The sequence below is a fragment of the Biomphalaria glabrata genome, chromosome 11 (assembly GCF_947242115.1).
Source record: "Biomphalaria glabrata chromosome 11, xgBioGlab47.1, whole genome shotgun sequence".
Classification (NCBI taxonomy): Eukaryota; Metazoa; Mollusca; class Gastropoda; family Planorbidae; genus Biomphalaria; species Biomphalaria glabrata.
Window position 1 is genome coordinate 40,897,121 of NC_074721.1, and position 23,207 is coordinate 40,920,327.

The window sequence follows — 23,207 nt, forward strand, 5'->3', positions numbered from 1 at the left end:
CTTAAGACGACTTTCAAATACATGTAGAAATCTGGGTCACGCACCATTGCACCCTCTATTAAAAGACTCTCACTGTGAAGGAAGTGAAAAACGGTATTAAATATAAAGCTCAATATGTAAGCTAGATCTCGAGTCGAAGAGAAAGCAAGGGAACATAACTCTCTATGTCGTCTGACTGTTTTCTTTCATTCAAACGTATTGTAGGACCTGGTAAAATCCCAAGGTCTATTTTCTTTGGGAATTCTTCTTTGTTGACTAAATCAGCGGCGGAGAATAGGGTAGGTGGGTTAAATCTAAGGCGGTGCGCTCAAGAAAAAAAAGAAGTCCTTGTTAGCAGGGCCGGATTTTAGTAACAGGACGAAATGGGCAGGAATATTTCGGAGGCCCCTACACTTTTTCGAAAGATTTAATAAATAATCCTCTTACTAATAGAATACTTGCATCTTAAAACATGCCATATTTGAGAAGAAACGTCTGCATCTTATAAGATAAGAAAGAAATAGAGTTCGTATAAATTTAACCTCATTTTCCTCTTTTTTTTTTTTTTAGAAATATTTAATATGCATATTTTGGTAAAAAAAATTATTATATTTCTGAGTTTGTGGAGGGTAAGGCCCTGGGCTGACGTACTGCCATAAATCCAAAGGTACATTTATACTTGTAGGGCCTATATTATGAACAAGTTAAAAAAACGGACACTTTTTAACATCGGCAGTGTTGCCAACTGCAGGATTTAAGATATTGTCGGTAAAAAATGATTTTAAAAAAATATGTTGGAAAAGAGAAAGTATTGTTTTTGACTCGTCGAAATTTAAATATTTTAAAACATCTTTATTGTGGAGGTCCCTCTGTTGTGGAAGCCCCAAGGCAGTGGCCCAGCCTGGCTTACCTTAAATCAGGCACTTCATGTAAGATAGTCTAAAGTGTGAGAGTATAGCTTATTGATGTTCACACTATATATAGAGCAAAAAGATAACTAGTCCATCTTCGTTTTTTTTTTTACATTAAAAATTAAATAGAAAAGTCCAGAAACTAGCACTGTAATTTCTAATCATACTTTTTAAACAGTACTTTGAGTTTGGATAATGCAGGAACCAGCTTGCCTAGTCTTTACCAAAAGTCGTATCTGTCGGTGCGTAGATTATGGCATTCTGGCACCAATGTTTATTAAGTGCACAATTTTTGAACGCACTTTCTTGGTTGCCTTGCTTGTAAGCTGATGGAGTGGTTTGGTTATTATGCTGGTGTAACGTGTGTTTGAGATTCTTCTGTGTTCCCCTGTTAAGGGTGAGTATTTAAGGCATGACTGCGCTTCGCAGGTGTTTCGCTGCCTTAGCGTTTTGGGACTGACTGACTTGACTTAATCCTGTGCACTCCCAGGGGAGCATAGGGCCGCAACCACACCTCTCCACCGAACTCGGTTCTGAGCAGCTTTCTTCATCTGCTCCCATGTCATTCCAGTACCCTCAGCTTCACTGATGACTGACCTCTTCAAAGTTTGCTTTTTTGGGACTTTCAATTTGTCTTTTCTTATGTCTCTACAGGGAGTTAGTCATGGGATTATCAAGATTTACATTGGAGTTTATTATCGGCTGTGGGCCAATGTTGAACGTGTGGCGTTGTGTGATAGCAAGGTGCAGAACTATTGTTTAATTACTATAACCACAATATTCGAATATTTTAGACCCAATGTCATTACTTCATCAGTTGTCATTATTACTTATATTCATGTCATTAAACAATTACATTGTTAATAGTGAGTCAATTATTTATTGTAAGCACGATGGAGCCTGTTGAATGTCAGGGGCCCGGGCTAACGAGCTAAGGCTGTAACACAACTCTGACAGTATCCTGATTACCAAAACTAGAAGAGTCCCGCCAAAATCTGTCTCTCTGACACTTTTGGTTGGTCTAATTGCGATGAATTGCGGTTGGCTGCCTGGTCGTGTGGTTTGCGCGCTGGACTGTCGTTCGGATTTATCGATGGTCGAGGGTTCAAATCCTGCCCGCTCCCATCCCCCGTCGTTCTGCGGGAGGTTTGGACTAGGAAGTAAACTATCTTCAACTCTGAAGGAACATCCGAAACATGTCAAACATTTTTTTTACAAAACATGAACATCTTAACTATTGGATAACAATCTTTTTTAGCCTCGTCCCAGTAAGAGAAAGGAATTATGGGAATAGGGATGGATGTAGATCAGGCTGGCTAGGACATGTTCGCCGGATGGAGGACAATCGCATCCCGGAAATCATTCTGTACGGACAACTAGCGACTGGCTCAATAAAAACTGGTCTCCCCCACCTCCGTTACGTGGATGTGATAAAACGGGACTTAAAATCAGTGGACATGGATACTGACCATTGGGAAGACATAGCCCTAGACCGCACCAGCTGGAGAGAGACAGTGACCAAGAAAGCTATGGACAGCGAGAAATCATGGGACTCAGCTCTTGAAGAAAAGCGCGCCATAGGAAAAGGGCCGGCTTCTCCTCCACCAAAGCGAAGGCCATCTTGACCTGCAATATATGTGAACGGGAGTGTCTCTCCAAAATAGGGCTTCATAGTCACACGACTGAAGGAGACCAATAGTTAGACCAGCTTAAAATTTTGCGTCATCAAAAGATGTGCAACCAAATACTATGATGTTACAATGTAGTATGCTAATCAAGAGACTTGATTTCTGAAACGAGGCACATTTAAATTCAAACCTGGGGAACTGGTAGGACTCCTTGCAGAGCCGGAAATAAGCGGCATGGCTCAAATACAAAATACATCAAATGTAGTCAATAAAACTACGCAGGGGATAATAAGATCGCTTTGAGCGATGGCTTGTAGGACTTAAGATCTAGTTATACATTCTAAGATCCGCCCCAGGACACTGTAATCCTAATTCTGTCCGTGTTGACTCTACCTTGAGTTGCTGGAATATATAATTAAGCATGACTCATCAATGTTATGGCACCGTAGATTTTTTTCTTCCACTAAGAGCAATACACGCACTGCAGATTATATGTAAGAAGCTAAATATTAGGACAAACATTAGCAACACACATTCTGACAGCCACAACACACTCACAACATACACTCTACCACCACGCACAATGCTCAGACCTAACCATAAGCACACTTACAAAACACTGACACACATCACACACACATAAATAGCACAGCCACAGACACACTGCCAGTCATACACACAACACAATTACACACAACAAAACTCATTCACAAACACTCACGCAACACAACACACACACATAGCACATTCATTCAAACTGTCTCAAACACCAGGACAGGTACACAACACACACGCACACACAGCTCACACAATACACTTACACATAAGTCACAGAACATTCACAGACACACATACAAGACAAATACAACACACTCACACATATGGCTTACTTCTGACCTCTTGGAGCATGGCTCGATTTCAAAAGACTTTTTCTGATACCATAGACCATTCTATCTAAGGCACAAGACAAGAGACGAATGGAAAACATTTGTCAACAGGTCTTGAGTGGTGCCCCAACGGTTTAACAGACTAAGGGATATATAAAGGCAGGTCTGACGTATTTACATCTAGGATTACTTCACAAGGCACAAGACAGAAACGAATGGAAAACATTTGTCAACAGGTCTTGAGTGGTGCCCCAACGGTTTAACAGATTAAGGGATATGTAAAGGCAGGTTTGACATATTTACATCTAGGCTTACTTCACATGGGTCCAATGCAGAACGTGATCCACACAATTCTACTGAATGGCCTTCCCATCTATGGCTTAAAACAATCAAAATATGAAAAAAGCCTTTAAAAAACAACAAAGCTTATTTTAAGGGGAAGAACTCGTCCTTAAAACTATATCTACCAATAATGTACAAGTTATTTTTCATATTCGATATCAAACAAAATAATTAATTACCAATAATTAATTGACAAATTAAGTTGTTTTTTTTATTGACTCATGTTTTGTTAGGTACAATAAATAATTGATTCTAGTATCAACTTAATCGGAGAATGCGTGAGGGAGAAATAGCGTTAACAATTATTTAGGAGGACTAAACCCAACAAATTTAACCACATCCTTGAATACTGAAGAATTAGTTTCCTTTGTTGCTATTAAATTAAAAATAATTACCGGTAATTAATTGTATAATAAGTTACTCTTTTTTTTAATTGATTCAAGTCTTGTCTATGTCGATGAATAATTGTGTGAAGTTTCATTTTGATCCGAGAATGGGTGTGGGAGAAATAAAATGTACACACTTTTTACCACACAGAGTGAGTTAATCTAAGCTTTAAAAGATATAAATAGATAACTTTTTGGTGTAACTTTTTTTTATTTATCGTTACCCCCCCCCCCCCCAATAGATCAGTTGCCTTTGAATAACTAGAAGTTTAGTTGCATGTAGATCTAATTTGTTTTTTTTTGGAAACAGCTGAAAGTAAAAGGGGGGGAGTTGCTTTTTGACCGGTTTTCTCACTAAAAAACCTATACGTCTTTGACTCGCGTGTGTTTATAGTGCGCACCTAAGCACCGTTCAGATCTAGGCCGGGACAAAACTGTTTCAATAGAGAGGTGCAGAAGTGTACTTCCGCCCAAGTTGAAGGAAACACATCTCACGTGATTGGCTAGAACTTGGTTACCTCTACCTGCAGTAATACGAAAAGGATTATCGCCCTGGACAGACCAGCATGAGGACAAACATTGGAGGTGTTCTGTGCGGTTGTCAGAACAGAAAGGTGTCTTAAACATTGGAGGTGTTCTGTGCGGTTGTCAGAACAGAAAGGTGTCTTAATCAGTTGAGGTGTTCTGTGAGGTTGTCAGAACAGAAAGGTGTCTTAAACTGTTGAGGTGTTCTGTGAGGTTGTCAAAACAGAAAGGTGTCTTAATCAGTTGAGGTGTTCTGTGAGGTTGTCAGAACAGAAAGATGTCTTAAACATTGGAGGTGTTCTGTGCGGTTGTCAGAACAGAAAGGTGTCTTAAACATTGGAGGTGTTCTGTGCGGTTGTCAGAGCAGAAAGGTGTCTTAAACAGTTGAGGTGTTCTGTGAGGTTGTCAGAACAGAAAGGTGTCTTAAACAGTTGAGGTGTTCTGTGAGGTTGTCAGAACAGAAAGGTGTCTTAAACATTGGAGGTGTTCTGTGCGGTTGTCAGAACAGAAAGGTGTCTTAAACATTGGAGGTGTTCTGTGCGGTTGTCAGAGCAGAAAGGTGTCTTAAACAGTTGAGGTGTTCTGTGAGGTTGTCAGAACAGAAAGGTGTCTTAAACAGTTGAGGTGTTCTGTGAGGTTGTCAGAACAGAAAGGTGTCTGAAACAGTGGAGGTGTTCTGTGAGGTTGTCAAAACAGAAAGGTGTCTTAAACTGTTGAGGTGTTCTGTGAGGTTGTCAAAACAGAAAAGTGTCTTAATCAGTTGAGGTGTTCTGTGAGGTTGTCAGAACAGAAAGGTGTCTTAAACATTGGAGGTGTTCTGTGCGGTTGTCAGAACAAAAAGGTGTCTTAAACATTGGAGGTGTTCTGTGCGGTTGTCAGAGCAGAAAGGTGTCTTAAACAGTTGAGGTGTTCTGTGAGGTTGTCAGAACAGAAAGGTGTCTTAAACAGTTGAGGTGTTCTGTGAGGTTGTCAGAACAGAAAGGTGTCTGAAACAGTGGAGGTGTTCTGTGAGGTTGTCAAAACAGAAAGGTGTCTTAAACTGTTGAGGTGTTCTGTGAGGTTGTCAAAACAGAAAGGTGTCTTAATCAGTTGAGGTGTTTTGTGAGGCTGTCAGAACAGAAAGGTGTCTTAAACAGTGGAGGTGTTCTGAGGGGTTGTCAGAAATGAAAGGTGTCTTAAACAGTGGAGGTGTTCTGTGGGGTTGTCAGAAAAGAAAGGTGTCTGAAACAGTGGAGGTGTTCTGTGCGGTTGTCAGAAAAGAAAAGTGTCTGAAACAGTGGAGGTGTTCTGTGGGGTTGTCAGAAAAGAAAGGTGTCTGAAACAGTGGAGGTGTTCTGTGGGGTTGTCAGAACAGAAAGGTGTCTGAAACAGTGGAGGTGTTCTGTGGGGTTGTCAGAACAGAAAGGTGTCTAAACAGTGGAGGTGTTCTCTGGGGTTGTCAGAACAGAAAGGTGTCTGAAACAGTGGAGGTGTTCTGTGGGGTTGTCAGAACAGAATGGTGTCTGAAACAGTGGAGGTGTTCTGTGGGGTTGTCAGAACAGAAAGGTGTTTTAAACAGTGAAGGTGTTCTGTGCGGCATTCAGAGCAGAAAGGTGTCTGAAACAGTGGACAAGGACTATGAGAGTGTCGACAGTGAACCTAATAGGTAAGAGAGGACAGATTAACTGAGGCGCTGTGTCCTTATCATTCGCCGTCTTCATTATAAAGACATCATTTGTCTTGTTCCGGTATACATTTAGATTTGCTGAGTTACCTCCCTCAGCACTAATCCAATGTTCTGATGTAAACTCCATAATCTATCTCTAGTGACCAACTTTCAGTATTACTCTTTTAAATGTAAAGGTAAAACTATATATTTTAACAAGTCTTCACAAAGCGATATGCACATATTTTGTTTTATAATCTGTTTTTTCCCCCGGATGAAATTTTAAAAATGTGAACATATTAAATAATAAAAAAGGCTAAAAATACAATTTTAAAGACTATGTCAGCTAAACATCCTTATTGAGCAATGACAAATTTGAATACATTTCTTTTGATTACAAATATTCAGGGGTGGTAACTTCCTGGTAAAAGTGCATGTACTAGATAAATACCAGCAGAAGTAGGAATGATCGTATTAAAGGAGACCTGAAGATCCGTATCAAGACAAAACAAAGGCCATGTTGAACAGCTGCAGAACTCGGTGGCTGTTGTAAGAATAAAGGTGTGGCCAGAACTTTAGAAAAATCTGACATATCATACCTACTCAGCGTCACGGATTACTGATTCTGGAAATAACAATATTCGGTGCTGAGAACAGGACCCCAAGCCCCTACTTCCTAGTAAAATCAGAAGAATGCGACTTTTTTAAGAATATACATTTACTTATGTGGGAGTTATAATGTATACTATTTTAAGAAAAATATTCTCACGAACAATCATCCATATTGGCAATTGAAAAAATATTCGTTGATGACTGTCGTGTCATAAATTATAGACCAATACTTCCTAAATTGACAAAAAATATAGTCATTAGAAAGCTGTATGTCTAGTAAAAATATTGTAATAACGTAAGTGAGGCAACTCAACGAGGCACATATATCTTTCTTTACACGACATCACAGGTTCATAAAACATCATCTTTCTTAGGCACAGTCTTTTCACTTCGGCTCTCAACTTGGGTGGAAATCGTTCTCCTCTCTAATGTTGACATCCTTTTAGGTCTAGTCTATCATAGTGCGCACATTCTAGCACTAGCCTGGATGGCGGTGCGCATGGCGGAGTTATAACAATATTGTAAACGTAAATTGCCCAATACCCATTCTCGGATCAACTTTTAAACTTTTGCACAATTTTTCATTGGCATAGACAACGCATGAATCAATCCAACAAATTAACCAATTAGTCAATTGGTTACTGGTAATTAATGATTTAGATTTTGTTTGATACCAGCAAAGGGAATTAATCGTTTAGTTTCACAGATACGGCTAAATATGTACGATTTAGTCTCCTTAGATAATTGAACACAACTCATTCAATGTCAACACACTCATTCTCTGGTCAAGCTATGAAACTTTACACAATCATTTATTGTACCTAACATAACATGAATCAATAAAAAAAATTAGCCAATGAGTCCATTAATTAGTGGTAATTAATTATGTTGTTTCATATCAAATAAAGGAAATACCTTTAACTTTGTATTGAGAGATATAGTTGTAAGTACGGAGCTATTTTCCTTAGAGGTTTTTATTTAAAGGATTTAAAAAAAAACCAACACTTTCAAACATATAAATGACTGGTCGTGTGATATGAACCTCTGATTATTTCCATGATTTCGCTCTAACCTGGACTATCTGACATCCTGCAGAACTGACATCCCGCAGAACTATCTGACATCCCGCAGAACTGACATCCCGCAGAACTATCTGACATCCCGCAGAACTGACATCCCGCAGAACTATCTGACATCCCGCAGAACTGACATCCCGCAGAACTATCTGACATCCTGCAGAACTGACATCCCGCAGAACTATCTGACATCCTGCAGAACTGACATCCCGCAGAACTATCTGACATCCTGCAGAACTGACATCCCGCAGAACTATCTGACATCCTGCAGAACTGACATCCCGCAGAACTATCTGACATCCCGCAGAACTGACATCCCGCAGAACTATCTGACATCCTGCAGAACTGACATCCCGCAGAACTATCTGACATCCTGCAGAACTGACATCCCGCAGAACTATCTGACATCCTGCAGAACTGACATCCCGCAGAACTATCTGACATCCTGCAGAACTGACATCCCGCAGAACTATCTGACATCCTGCAGAACTGACATCCCGCAGAACTATCTGACATCCAGCAGAACTGTGGGGCTCCGTTATCTCCAACTATTGGGATAGACCCAGGTGATTTAATTCATATGTTGAGATTTTGTACTTTTATTTAGATAGACCTGCAATCACCCAGGTGATTTAATTCCTATGTTGAGATTTTGTAGATTTTATTGAGATTGACCTGCCATCACCCAGATGATTTTATCAATTTTTAGCGGCTCCCGAAAGGGAAAAAGACGCTATTAGTTTTGTGTGGTCTTTCCGTCGGTTAGTCCGTCAGTCTTGTTTAGATCTCATAAACTAGAAAAGATAGTGAAAATCCGACATCATAATATTTTAGACCATTCAAAGTTCTGATGCAACGGCTACTTTTTTCTTTTCTGAAAGCGAAAATTTTTTTTAAAAATCAATTATGCAAGCATTTTTTCATAAAAATACACCAGTTTTACAACTATTAATAGTAAAACACACTGTGTAATGGAGATGAAAATCCATTCCAGTGTAAACACAATTATGCAAACATTTTTAAGTAGGATCTGTCCTGTTAACTAGTGCGTTTACAAACAAAAATGTTTACATTTTTTAAAGAGAAAATAAACTATTTAGTATGCATATAAGTGGAACATAAATTAAAACAACAATAAATAAGTAGTTTTTCATATTATTGCATGAACTCCAGGGTTATATACGCATCATAGAACACAACACATTTATTTTTCTTGAGGCTTTGAATAAGAGATTGACCCTTTACAAAACAATTAGATCAATTAGATACTCATTATAAGACATCAGTTAGGCCAGGTTCACACCTAACTTCACATTCACTTTCACCTATCCCTTGGTCTGCTGGACCGATGGGGCACCACACAGGATCTGGCATCCTTCTTTCTCCATTCTTCTGTCATTTGCATTTGATAGAATTTCATTCATATCTTTCTGAAAATATTGAAACCTGCCTTTTTACCTGCATGTGTGGACCACTTCGAAGGCCGATTTTGAGTTTGTGTTTCCACACAAACTGTCTTTGTAACCTGTTTATAACTGTTTTTAGATTGACCCATGTTATTTTACTCAAGTTTTGAACTTTTTTTTTCTACATTTTAAAATAGTTATTTAAAAAGACGTGTAATTTAGTTCTATAAAATACAAGTCTAAGAATAATAATAATCTTTATTGTCCGTATGGAAATTTGTCTTACAATTTGTGCATTACACCAAACAAAAAACATTATAACTATAAGAAACCAAAGTGTACATTCACACCAGACTCACTCATAATTTACATGTGACAAGTTTATATCAAATTGTTCCTATTTAATGATTTGATTGCCAGGGGATTAAAAGAGTGTTTGTGTCTGTTTGTCTTTGCTATTGGTGTCTTGTATCTCTTTTGTGATGGTAAAAACCCCTTTGCAGTAACCTCTGTAATATATAAGATAAGATACTGAAAATGCAATCGCTGTGTTAAACCTTTGAACTTTGATTTCATTATTTTTATCATATGGTCTAAAATGCGTGGTGGTTGAGTGGTAGAGCCAAGGGGTTCGAATCTTAGTGAAGACTGGGATATTAAATTTCAGGATTTTTAGGTCCACCCAACTCTAATGGGTAGGCTACTTGACATTAGTTGTGGAAAAGTAAAGGTCGTTATGTTGGCCACGTAACACCCTCGTTAACAGTGGGCCATAGAAAAAGATTACCTTCACAACATCGGCAAATAGATCACAAGGCCTGAAATGGTTACTGTATATTTCTTTTCATTTATACTGATAATATACTGATAGCCAGATAAGACAAGGGTTGGGTTACGGTTGCGAGTGGGCATTGTTAGGAATTCTAATTACATTTGGCGCGTAAATTTAGGATTTGTTTATTTTGGTTTATTTTTAGCAATGACACTTAGCAACTGTGTGACGTAGATACAAAATTAGGATTGAGATTAGAGAGGAAACAAACAAAAGCAAGTTGATTGAATAGCGTCTCGTTCTGCGGTTCAATTGATTTAACCAGTGTTTCCCATACTGTGTTCCACGGAACCCTAGTGTTCCGCGAGATCTGTATAACTGTTCCACAAACTACTGAAATATTTAGCTAGTAGGCCACCTCGTGAAATAATCTCTCTAAAAAAAATAAGCAAAGTGTTCCGCTAAATACTCAGAATGTGCGAAGTGTTCCGTTAAGGAAAAAGTTTGAGAAACACTGGATTATAGTTCAAATTATTTTTTCTTGTTGCGACAGCGAAGACATTGTTACTGTTTATTGTTGCGCTCGGGGTTCAATTTGTTCCATACAATTTCAAGTTAATCCACGTCTCACCAGCCTGTATACAATCAAGATCAGTGGCTCAGCAAGTTACCCGTGGGCCCGGGTTCAAAACTATGTTGTTGCGTCTCTGGCTGTGGACCCCTAGTGGTCGTAGGCCCGGGTTCATTGAACCCCTTCTCGCCATGGATGCTACGCCAATAGTCAGGATATCGTATTATCGAACACCGCAAACTACATCCATCATTCTGAGAACCATTGACCGTGCAGGTTTTTATAAAAGCTTTACATAATCTGCTTTATGTCTTTTCTTTATTGAAATATTTTGCAGTCTTAAGTGGCAACAAGGACCACACCTAAAGCAATGAAACGATTTAATGGACACGGTTTGTGTTTAACCTTCAGAAGTATGTCAAGTCAGAACGTGTCAATCCGGTTTGATCTGGTCGAAAATTTCATTTGCTGGCAATGTACATTTTGAATAGCGGCTGTTAGTCTTATCCCCCTTGTATATGTCCTTAAGTCTATTTGAGGAACTGTTTGAGCCAGGCGTCAGGCTGACTAAAGTAACTGTTACAAACTGACGGATATCACGTGGTCTGAATACCTTTTATGACACAACTTACAAATATTATGTTAAAAAGAGGGTGTATTTTTTTAATATTTAGATCTATAGACGCTATATATATTGAAGATAAATGTAGAGAGTTTTGATGACTTGGTGATAGCGGATCTGTAAGAATAACTTGTGTCGTCTGGATGAGTTTTGTCCTGGCCTGGATTTTTCATGTTGTCTGATACTCTTCTACTCTTCACTTATTCTAATGAGATTCCCAACACATCCAAGGGACACAACAATGAAATATACTTGATAAAACTTGTGAAGACTTCAGCTGATGTTTATTTACAGATGGGGGTGATCGTCTTGTCTCTCTATCCATCTTTTTAATTAGCAGTCAATTCAGTATCCATCTTTCTACAAGCCCTAGCCATAGTCTTCTCCTATCATAGGCCCGCATTCTGCAACGTCATTCGCCTGTCTGACTACGTCACTACTTTTGACGTCGCTAAAAATAATACACAATATATTTATTTACAAAACTAACATAATCTCTAAACTAAACTAGGTCACTACAGTTTCGATGACTTGGTCAGAGCACATCTAGTATATTTGGAGTGTCCTGATTCCAGTGGGTATCAGGGTAACGAATTTTTAAAGAAAATATTTATCATTCATGGTCACTGGCGAATAGGGAGCGCGTCTAAGGGGCGATCGCACCTTCCCACTAAAAAGTTGTAGCTCGGCCTTTGTACATGGTCATTGGGACAAATAATCTCTTCTTATTTTTTCTCTTATTTTTCTCTTATTGCCATTTTCTGTTCTTATTATTTAGGATCTACGGAGATGGCTAGTAAATATAGTTGAAAGAATCTTGATAAACTATGAGAATAAATCCCAACAAGTTCTTGTAGGCAAGAGTGAAGTATGTAAGTATAATCCTCCAGGCAGGGCCGGACTTATGCGGTCGCAGTGGGCCCGCAATTTCATAGGCCCCGCGCTAATACTATGAGTAAATTATTTTGCTTAACCATTATACAGAGTTTCCACCGCATCTTGAATTTCCAGGGCCTCCTGAAAATCTCCTGTGATTGCAAAATATATCAAAAAGTCCTGGACATCTCCTTAAATTATAGTAAAACGCATAAGGATCTTCTGAAAAAATAGACAAAATTGTCGTTTTGGGGTGCCAATCCCACGCGTGATAAAATAAAACGGCATTGTATGTTCTAATACAAACTGTTAATTTTGACACCCAGACTGGGCCCCGCGCAATCCGTTTCGCATAGGGCCCCACATTTGTTAGGGCCGGCCATGCCTCCGTGAAAATCAGTCACGTAGAAAAGTATAAAACTGTAATCAGGTCCGGATTTCGACTTCATGAGGCCCTAAGCTTTTGGAGAAATGGGCTCCCCCCCCTTTCCCATTTCTTCCAAATGATTGATTGCCCTAAAACCACTTTTGCTGTGCCCTCGAGCATGTTGGGGCCCTCCACTGTAGCTTATGTTGCCTACAGAGGTAAATCCAGTACCGTCTCTAACATTTCTTATTCTATGTGCTAGGAAACATTCCTACAAGTGCTCCTACTTCCCTAGCAGTGGCGGAGCTAGGGTGGGGGGAGGAGGGGGAGAATTTCAAAATCCCACCGTGTGTGTGTGGGGGGGGTCTCAAATGAGTGCTTTTTACATTAAAAATTAAATATTACGCAAAATGCAGGGCCCCCAAAGAAGTCAAGCCCCCGTGCCCCCAAACAATGAAAAATACATAGCTACGCCCCTGTTCCTTAGTAGGCTACATTCAGGGCCGGATTTAAGTAAGTTTTGTTTTAAGTTGTTAGTTAATTCTGTTCTCATAAAAGATTATCGAGCAGAGGCGTAGTGAGGTGGGGGCAAGGGGAACACAATGCCCCGGGCGCCAACTTTAGAGAAGGGGCCATAAGCAGAGAGGCGCCTAAAAAAAAAGAAGAAAATTTTTGTAGATATTTTAGCTAGGCAATACATTCCAAGTTTATTTGTATTATGTTACTTTAATTAAAATAATTTATATCTATAAGCCTATATTTCTATGGGATGTTCACGGAAACCGGTGGGGGGGGGGGGTGTGTGCGGAGCCAAATAAAGTACCCTAGGCCCCGGTCGCGGGTTTTGCTCTTTATGCCTCTGTTATGGAGATGATCGGACACAGCCAGTTTGACACTAGGTCACGGGTATTCCCATTTCCTATATACACAAAAGTGTTCTCTGTTGTGTTGCCTTACGCTTAGCTGAACATGTACCGGGAACATTCCTCTTCCCCGCTCCCTAATTTAGACAGCTCTACATAAAAAGATCGTTGAAAGTTTTGAAGAGATAGCGAATTCCTAAATTGTAAAGAAAAGCTGAGTGAATGGACATTGAAGTCTAAAGAAATCATTTGAACACATTTGAACATATTTTAACCCTTGAAAATCGTAGCACTGCATTGCTCTTGTTATGACATGATTAGGAATTAGTTATTTGTTTCGGGAATAAGGGGAAAGTTTTAAAGCGACAGTGACGTGACAGATCTTTAAAAAAGAAGAACGCTCTAAGTGACGCTAAAAGGAAGACGCTTCGTGTACAGCAGTAGACTTGAGTACGACATAATTGACATCGGACGATTCCCTTCTTGAGTATTAAACATATTTGTAGAACAACATATCAGCGTCGACTACATATTTGATTGTTTCGGCCTTTCGCCGGTGTTACTGAAGTGTTGAGTTCAGCGTTACTTCCAGTCAGATCTACACTAGACAGATTGCCAAGAATCAACACCGTGCGGAGGCCTTAACACTCTATTGTCAACTCTGTATTAGATCTTGGCATATAAAGTAGCTCCTTACAGACTATAAAATGATAAAAGTCTAGGATCTGTGATGTAGATTCGCTCTTCCTTCTTATCTGATCTTATATTATCTTATACATTGAAGACGTTCCTTCCGGAAAGACGATTATTACGTCCTACATGCTAATTTGAGTCTTAATCTCCTCTTAATCGTTGGTCTTCCTGGATGATTCAGGCAACCCGTTTTAAGTTCTAATGGTGGCTCCTCATGTGGCTGGTGAGACCGATTTGAGTGTTCAAAGGTTATTCCAGCAGGAGCTTTTGTCAGTTGCCTTGAGTTTCTTTTTCGCTGACGCCTTTTCTTCTTTTGCTAGCAATGTTTCCCACGTTTCTGAGGGAGATGACAGCTCGGAGACTCCTGGCTTTGTGCGTGTGGTACTTCCAAACAGTTTTAGACAGTCTGCCATAGGATGCACTGGCTTTGACGATACGCAAGTTCATTACCGATGTTTCCGTTTCTGGAGAGTGTGCTGCCAAGGGAGGTGAATCTGTCCACTGCATTTCTTGCCTATCCATCTATATATATATAATTCTCTTCATGGCTCAACTTTTTGGACACCAAGAAGTAATGGAAAGATCACTCTTTTATCTCTACAAGTCGGACTAGAGTTACCCCACGTAACTTTATCTGTGACAGAGAGCGAGGTTCAGAAAAAAAAAAAAAAAGAGGGGAGGAAACAAGTAGTATTCACCCATCACTAAATAGCAGGGCCGGACTTAACCATTGTGACCAAGAAGTCATGGAAAGATCACTCTTTTATTTCTGCATGTCTGACTAGAGTTACCCCAAGTAGCTTTAGCGGCGAAAAAAAAAAGAGGGGGGGGGGGAGATAAAAAAAAATCTACTCTGTATTCACTAAAAAGCAGGGCCGGACTTAACCATTGTGGGCCCTCTGCGAAACGGATTTGGCGGGGCCCAGTTTGGGTAGGGATACGGATAATAAGTGAAAATTAAGAGTTCGTTTAAGAAAATAAATTCGTCTATGCATTTTAATCATTTACTAAAGAAAAGAATTACTTTACGAGCCTTGCGTGTAACGAAGTCATAAGTATATCATAAAAATTGTGTTTCCTACATAGATCACGCTCAATAGCAAGAATTACCAATATGTTTTAATCTATCTTCGAGAATTGTTGATTTCAAGTAATTCTTCATAAGTTTGAGGCGCGAGAAGCTTCTTTCGTCTGATTTATAAGTTATAAAATGGTTTAATTTAATAATTTATACCTAGAATTAGCGCTGGTCAAATGAAAGTGCGGGCCCAATGCGGTCGCATAGGTTGCAGTGGCCTAAGGCTGGTCCTGCAAAATAGCGGCGTATGCTACGCCCAAGGGTCGACGAGTTTATCTTAAATGCTTTGAATGGAGCTGGCAAATATAAATCTTTAGTCTTTTTAGTGTTTATAGTGACACGAAGTCTGAACATTTTCTTGAAAAGTTGCCGACGATGCTCTTCAGATCAGTTTTATTGTTTAAATAATGGAACCCAGTGAATGGTAGAAAAACAAGTGTTTACATTTTTTCTAAGGAAAGGGTTTTATTTCGAAGGTGGTGGGGTGAACCTCAACAATCCTTCTTGGCTACGGGCTACGCCTCTGATAAAGACATCGAAACCTTTTTATTGCTTACGCATTATATATTTATAAAACAAAATGAAATTTTTGGCTTACTTAAAACGTAATAAAAACCCTGGCAAGCCGAAAAGGTTTTATTTTTTTTTTAAAGTTTTAATGGTCTTGTATGGCTTCAAAAAGAAATAAAATGACATCTTTAGTAAACAACATAAAAGAAGGTTTATTTCTAGACATCGGCCACGCCCAAAACTGGTAAACATTTCCGCATGACCGACCACCCAACAGATAAACAGCAGCAACATTCTAGTGTTCGTTCTAAGTGATGCATTTTATTTTTAAGTCAAGCGGATAATCTACACTCAAATCTGGGGTCACCGTTCATTGCCCGTCAATGAGCCTTTCCAATTGTGTCAGCCATTAGGCTCCTTTCTTCTTATGCGGTTAACTGAAACAAAAATTGCATGTATCTAAACTTAGAATTATAAGCTCCTGCTTATCTTGTCTTATATATAACAGACTTTTACTTCAAAAAAGAAGATAATTATGTCCTAGGCACTTCATAAGATAAGATATGATAAGATAAGAAATTTGTATCGGTCCAATCAAATGGAAATTCAGTTTGACTACAATTGACACCCTCAGCGTAACTACTGTAACAATAACAACATAGATTCAAATTCGAACAACATTCACACACGAAACACATACACATACACAACCAGCGCTTTATGAGTTTGACTTCTAAGTACTTCTCGATGACGACAGCTGATCTTGTAACACTCTGACCGAAAGTGGGATGAAGGAATTTTTAAATTTTTCTGTTTTAGTCCTAATGGAAAGGAGACGACCGCTTCGTTCAGATCTGATGTAACTGTGGTTTAGTGGGTGCAGTTTGTCTTTAATAATCGTGAGTGTTTTGGAAAGGCATCTTTCATGAAAAAGCTCTTCAAGAGATGGTAGCTGTGTTCTAGTGATATACGATGCTTTTTTAATTAGTATATTTAGTCTATGTCTTTGTGCCAGTGAAGTAACAATCATGTCATGTAACAATTTAGTCATGCTTGTTAATCAATGACCTAAACTCTGCCTGGCTGATCCATTCCAGGGAAGAAGGAGCACTTGAACGAATTTGTTCTAGCGTATGGGAAAAGAAATGTGCCTCTATCTATCTATATCTTCTAGTTTTTTTTTCAATTTTATTAGTAAAACAAGCAACTTTTTTTTTTAATTATAAAAATAAATCTTATATTGAATAAAGGGAAAGCACCGTTCAGTTACTGCCATTGCTCTCAATATTGTAAGGTTCATATTCCCTTTTTCTACTTCTAACACAATTAATTAATTACCACTATCTAATTAAAGTAAAGTAAAGCTACCCTTTCAGACCATGCAATCTATAGGGCTGATGATGTTAAGGTCATTTGTTTCCTGGCGAGGGTGTCATGTGGCCAGCACAACTTATTAACTATTTGATTTTTTTTTTTTGCTCCATTCATGTGTTGTCATCGATAGTGAATAGCTGTGCACAGTTTCAACTTGATCTGAAATTGGGTAGTGGGAGAAAAAAACGTGTAAATGAATCCAGACAGACAGACAGACAGACGGAATGAGTTGATATAAGCTTAGTAAAAAAGTAAAGCAAAGTAACCCTTTCATATCTTGTGATCTCTAAAATTTTAAATAGGGTTTATGCAAACTATTTTTTTTATTTTATTTTATTTATGTATATACATATATATATTATATAATATCATCTGCACTGTAGATGTAATAGTACAGCTTGTACACTCTCCCAGTCTTGTAAAGTATGATAACTTGGAAATATTTGGTAGATTACTTACCCTGAATAGTCCTTTGATATATTGCTTTGCTTTCACCAAATTTGTAAATCCGTTCAGGTCAGTTTCCCCTGTCCGACGCTGCGATCTATAGGGCAGATGATGTAGAGGTCATCTGTTTCTGTGGCCAACGGCTTACGAGGGTGTCATGTGGCCAGCACAAAGACCAACTACCTTTACTTTCCCCAACCAATGTCAGGTGAACTCAGAGGCGCCCAAAGATCCCGAAATTAAAAATCCCAGGATTCGAACACAGGATCCCGGTTCCAAGCGCCTTACCGTTCAGCCCCCGCGCCTCCAAATGCGTAAATATTAGGAAGCTGATAGTCACATACAGTTTTTTTCATATTTGAATCGGAGAGTCGTTGAATTTCGTTTGATCTCGATCATTTCCGTCAGGTCTGTATATTGATCCGAAGCGACAGGTATAACTTTGGGAATATTTCTTAGTTCTGGGAAATGTTCACATGGTAATGATCCCTAAACTAGAGTTCGTTGCCACGTCACAGGTCGTGGCGTCAGACTAGTGACCTGGCAAGTAGTGGCAACGTGCTATTGGTCTAAACTGCCCACAGGTTGCGACGTCACAGGTCAGTGTTCTGTAACGAGTGGTCTCCGTAAAGATCTGTCACTGGTAACGTCTGAAGCCTCTTCCTGAAACGTATGGTCAAACTATCTTTTTTTTTGTTTTTGTTGTAGAAAGTCTATCGCCTCTTTGAATTCATATAACATTGAGTTTATTGGTAAATAATATGTAGAACCAAAAAAAGTAAAATTCAGAATCCAGTTAAAGCTACTTTTTTTTTTAATCTTTGAAGAAATCTTGACCATGATCTCGACCATTAAAATCGACTTCAAAATTACACCCAAAAGAAATCAAAATTAATTTGAGTGGTATCGATATTTCTAAAGTACCTTGCTTTTCACACGACTACTTGTGAAGTCACTAAGACATAGGTGAAAATTGCATCTAACGAATTCAAAAGGAGGGTGTGGGAAGGCAGTAACCCACTTGGACATTTTAACTCTCCTAACTCAAAGATCTATATTGTGTTTGTATTTCATAAGAGAGACCTAACTTTAAAAAGTCAGTCAACCATACAAACTACATGAAGTGAATGCATCATAAAAAGAAGACGCCGGGACATGAGATGCCAATATAATTAGAATAAATCTCTGGGTGGGGCACTACAGACATAGCTAGAGTACGAATACGTACATTAAATATAAAAAAGGCAGGGACAGCCAAACAGATTTTATAGCAACTTGGGTTTTATCAGGTGGTGAAGTGCTTGTCTTCCCAATCGAGAAGTCTTGTATTCGAATCCTGATCAAAGATCCCTAACACCACCAAAAGCTATGATTTCCAGGTGGAAATGGAAATTGGTATGGAGTTTGTTCTATGTCCATTGAATTTCACGTCCATCGGCTCTCCGATGGAACTTATGTCCTAAGACTGCAATAAGGTTTTCAAAAGGTCCTCAGATCTTACAAAGACCTTCCTTCAGGGAACAGTACCAGGAAGAAGAAGAAAAAGGAAGACAGAGAAAGCGATGGGAAGACAATATCAAATAATGAACGGGCCTGTCAGTAAATGAAATTCTATCCAAAGCAAGAGACAGAGAGGAATGGAGAAAGACGGTTGACAGCTCTTGTATGTAATGTAATGTAAAGTCATATGACAGTCCAATGACTGTAAAGTCATACAACTGTCCGATGAATGTAAAATCCTAGGACTGTTCAATAAATGGGATGTCTAACAATGAAGCAAGAAAGATGAACATGTGTATAGAAGACACAATAAATCTACAAACAGGTAAACCTTGCTGGACCAACATATGTTTCATTTATTTTATAACGATAGTGTCGATTGAGCTGTCTTTGAGTTTGAAGCTCAAGGCTTGAGTAAGTTAGGACTAATTCATCTTGATTTGCATTAGTTACGATTCCCCACCCCAGTTGTTTTTTTAAATAATATAATGCAGAGGCCCCCTCCCCCACCCCAATTGATACCAATTACGTAATTAAAATGTTGGTATAACATTTGATGGCTTCTCTTTGAGTAAAATAAAAAAAGTACTTGAAATAAGTTCATTGACTTAGCAGACTATAACAAAAATCATTTCTAGCCTTAAATGAGGACAGGTGTCTTTGACATTTACTCTCTCTCTGAAGGTTCCGCTGACATCTGACATGCAAATACATCATACTAGCTAAAGGGGTGACAATCTCCAGCCCCAGATTTAACCCGAATCAGACCAGATATCTGAGCGTTCAGGCGTTGGACGTATGATCGCTCTTACACCTACTTTTGACATCCAATAGAAATAGAAGACACATCTCTCAACTTGTTCTAGATCTTAAAGAGTTCTACCAACCCTGAAGAGTTACTCTATTTCTAAAGAGTTACACTCCCTTTATGCAGCGTGTTCTCAATCCAGTTCATTAAGAAAAAGTTTCGAAGTGAAAAAAAAACAACACAGTTTAAAACGTTAGTCAATCCATCAAAGGTGGTTTGAAACGGGGGTAGACTCCGGTAGACCCTTCGGCCATTCACACTTTCTTTCTATCTAGGAGAGAAGTCAGGCGTGACGATAAATGAGTGAACATAAGATTATACAACGTTCAGTTCATAAAACACTCACACACATCACTCCCGAAGTCTTTTCTAGTTGTACCTATAGTGATTCGAATCAAAAGACCAGCTACTTACCGGCTGTACTTATTCTAAGGTGCAAATCAATCGGTTGTAAGGGACATCAGTCAGAAAAAATAATAAACTTTTGGAACGAATTAGAAAAGAACGAAGATTATTTTCTACTTCGAGAAGAAAGAAAGTCAGTAGTTATTAGTTTCTGTCGTAAGTTGATGTAGACTTGCCTTATATGGGTGGCTGAGCAGTATAAAGTGCTTGGCTTCCGAACCGAAAGGTCCCTGGTTCGAAATTCTGGTAAAGACTAAGATTTTTTTAATTTCAGGATTTTTAGGGCGCCTCTTTTTTAATTTCAGGATTTTTAGGGCGCCTCTAAGTCCATCAAGCTCTAATGAACACTATGTTGCTATTTGTGCGCAGAGTTATATAGTAAAATAACAATGAAAAAACTAAATCTAAATGTAATTTTCAATTCTTCATGGCTAAAATAAGGTAGTCTTCAAATGAATCCAGCAGGGGCGTATAACTCAATATAATCAATTGAACACTTACACATATATATGCATACATATATCATACATACAGACATATATTATAGAGCTACATAGGCCTACACACACATACACAAAACATAATTGATTACGTGTATATACGCGAATATTCTGTTGCATCATTGCGCAAAGCTATTTTTGTTATTCCTTGCGTAAGCCTACGCTTTATCAAATGAAGCATACATAATATATTCCTGACAGTATTGTAAGACTAACTAACGAAACACAAAAAGTTGTATATAAATGTAGATTTGTAAGTCTAAGTGCGTTAAAGCGTTGCAGATAAGAGCAGTAGTGTAGGCCTACAACCATGTTCCGAAAGAAAACTTTGACTCAAAAAAAAAGCTCATTGAACTACATACAAAAGTAAATTCTGCTTTCGTATTCCTAATATGTTCATTTTAAACAGCTGCTGGATCTAGATTCCGCGAAAGGTTTTAGAAAATAAAGTAAATAATTTCATGCCCTCTATTAGCCTATTATATAATCAAACTAAAGACATATTTAAGGATGGCGAAGATAAAAAAAAATTGAAAAACATTTTTTACAAGCCATTCACGTTACGAGTTTGTATCAATACTGAATGGCCATGTTCTCTTGTGATTGCTTTCCCTTTCCTTGCTGATGTCAGACACCAACAGTTGAATAGAACTTGTAATAAGGGGAGTGAAACCGGATTTTCAAAAGACTTATTGAACCTGGATCAAGGAAGTTTGGAATTATTTAGTTTTGAAATTATGCAAATTTCGTGCTCAAGGTTTTTAAATACATAAATAGAAAAAAAAAAGTCTATTATTTTTTTAAATCTTTGGATGCTCGGCCTTTGGTCTCGGCCTTGGTTGAAATTTAAGAAGCCCAAGTGGTATCTTATTAATTTTAGTTGCTTCAGGAAATACTTCATTTAGGATGTAGAAAAAAAAACAAAACTTTCTAATTATCAAATAGTCTTTGTGTTATGGATATCGTCTTTTGGTCATCTTTTATGTTACAGACTTTCCCTTCAACAAATGACATTGTTACATTTTAGGCCTATCCATATGTCAGTCTAGAATGAATAAAGCACTTGTAGAAAGTTGTCCTTGCATATGGAATAAGAAATGCGCCGTTATCTTTGTGTCTTTTCTGAGTAAGTTTTCTTCTTTAGGGTAACTTATAGTTAAGCGATCCCAAACAGAGAATGCGTGTTCTAGACGTAACTAATTTCTAAGCCTTAAGTTTCCCGAACTTTTTTTTTTTTTTTTGGCACTATTTGTCAGTGCGGCTTGATTTAACAAACAATGTAGTTAATGCTAAGACAAAGTAAATTATGGTGTTTTTGTTGTATAATGTTATTGACATAGAAGAAAGCAGCTGGCAGAAGATGGCTTTTGTAAAAGTCGAAGCGCTCTGGCGAAGGCTGCGGGACACAAATTTGAAACCCAAAGAAAAGCCCGTATTGTAGACAGGCGCAGAACGTAATCATCTTCTTTTTGTTTTTTTGAAGTAACGTCTATATTATATAAGATAAGATATTATATAAGATAAGATAAAAAGACGAAACAAAAACTTAATACACCTCCGGCGGACAACGGCTTTGTCTGCATCAGATGCGGAAAAATATGAAGTTCGTAACTGGAATTACTTAGCCATGTAAAACACTGTACTCATCCTTAATCTTGTGAATCGAAGAGATTGTCATTAATTGTAAAAATGTTTTATGGATGTTTCTTCAGAATTGAAGATAATCTACTTCCTAGTCCAAACCTCCCGCAGGACGATGGGGGATGGCAGCGGAAAGGGTATGAACCCGGCACCATCGAGACGACCACACGACCAGGCAGAGAACCTGATTCGTACATTGCCTTTAAAAAAAAGGGTCAGGGGCAAAAACCTTAACTGTTAGCAATAACATGAACAAAGTGCTCAATAGTGTTGTATTGATCCAGTTACTACTTGAAAAGAAAACAATGCTAACCTCTTCATAACCTGTCGAAAAGAAAAAAGTTTCAGGAATGAAAAACATAAGGTTCGAATTACATTTTAAACAATTTTGCAGTTCCTTTAAAAAACCCAACATGTTCTTGTTGAGAATCAAAGAAAGCCGCCAAGTATATAGCATTTACTTCTAAGTTCGTGCAGAAATGTTTAGGCTTCAATGTAGATCACATGCGATTTTTTTTTAAATGGGGAAAGGGAGAGAACTAATAAAATAGTGCAACACTTCGACTTTAAGAAATCTGCATAAAAAAGAAAGTCGGGTGACAAAAGTGTTCCGTTGAAATAAATTTTGGATTTTATTTTCACCAACCGACTATAGTAAAGAAACGATCTTCTATTTCCAATATAGAAAGCAAAATACAAAACACAAGGTTTATAGAAGCTGTCATTGAGTGAAACATTTTTAGTTACGATTGTCTTGAAGAGTAACTGCGTAATAGGTCTATA

At 38.3% G+C, this 23,207-nt stretch overlaps 1 long non-coding RNA gene across 1 annotated transcript; it reads right to left on the reverse strand.

Annotated features, from left to right (window-relative positions):
- Positions 1 to 15,912: 15,912 nt before the first annotated feature.
- Positions 15,913 to 18,560, reverse strand: LOC129921619 (uncharacterized). Its single transcript, XR_008773550.1, has 3 exons — positions 17,583 to 18,560; positions 17,118 to 17,282; positions 15,913 to 16,186 (listed from the first exon to the last, which is right to left on the reverse strand). It is a non-coding gene; the product is annotated as an uncharacterized LOC129921619 (long non-coding RNA).
- Positions 18,561 to 23,207: the final 4,647 nt, after the last annotated feature.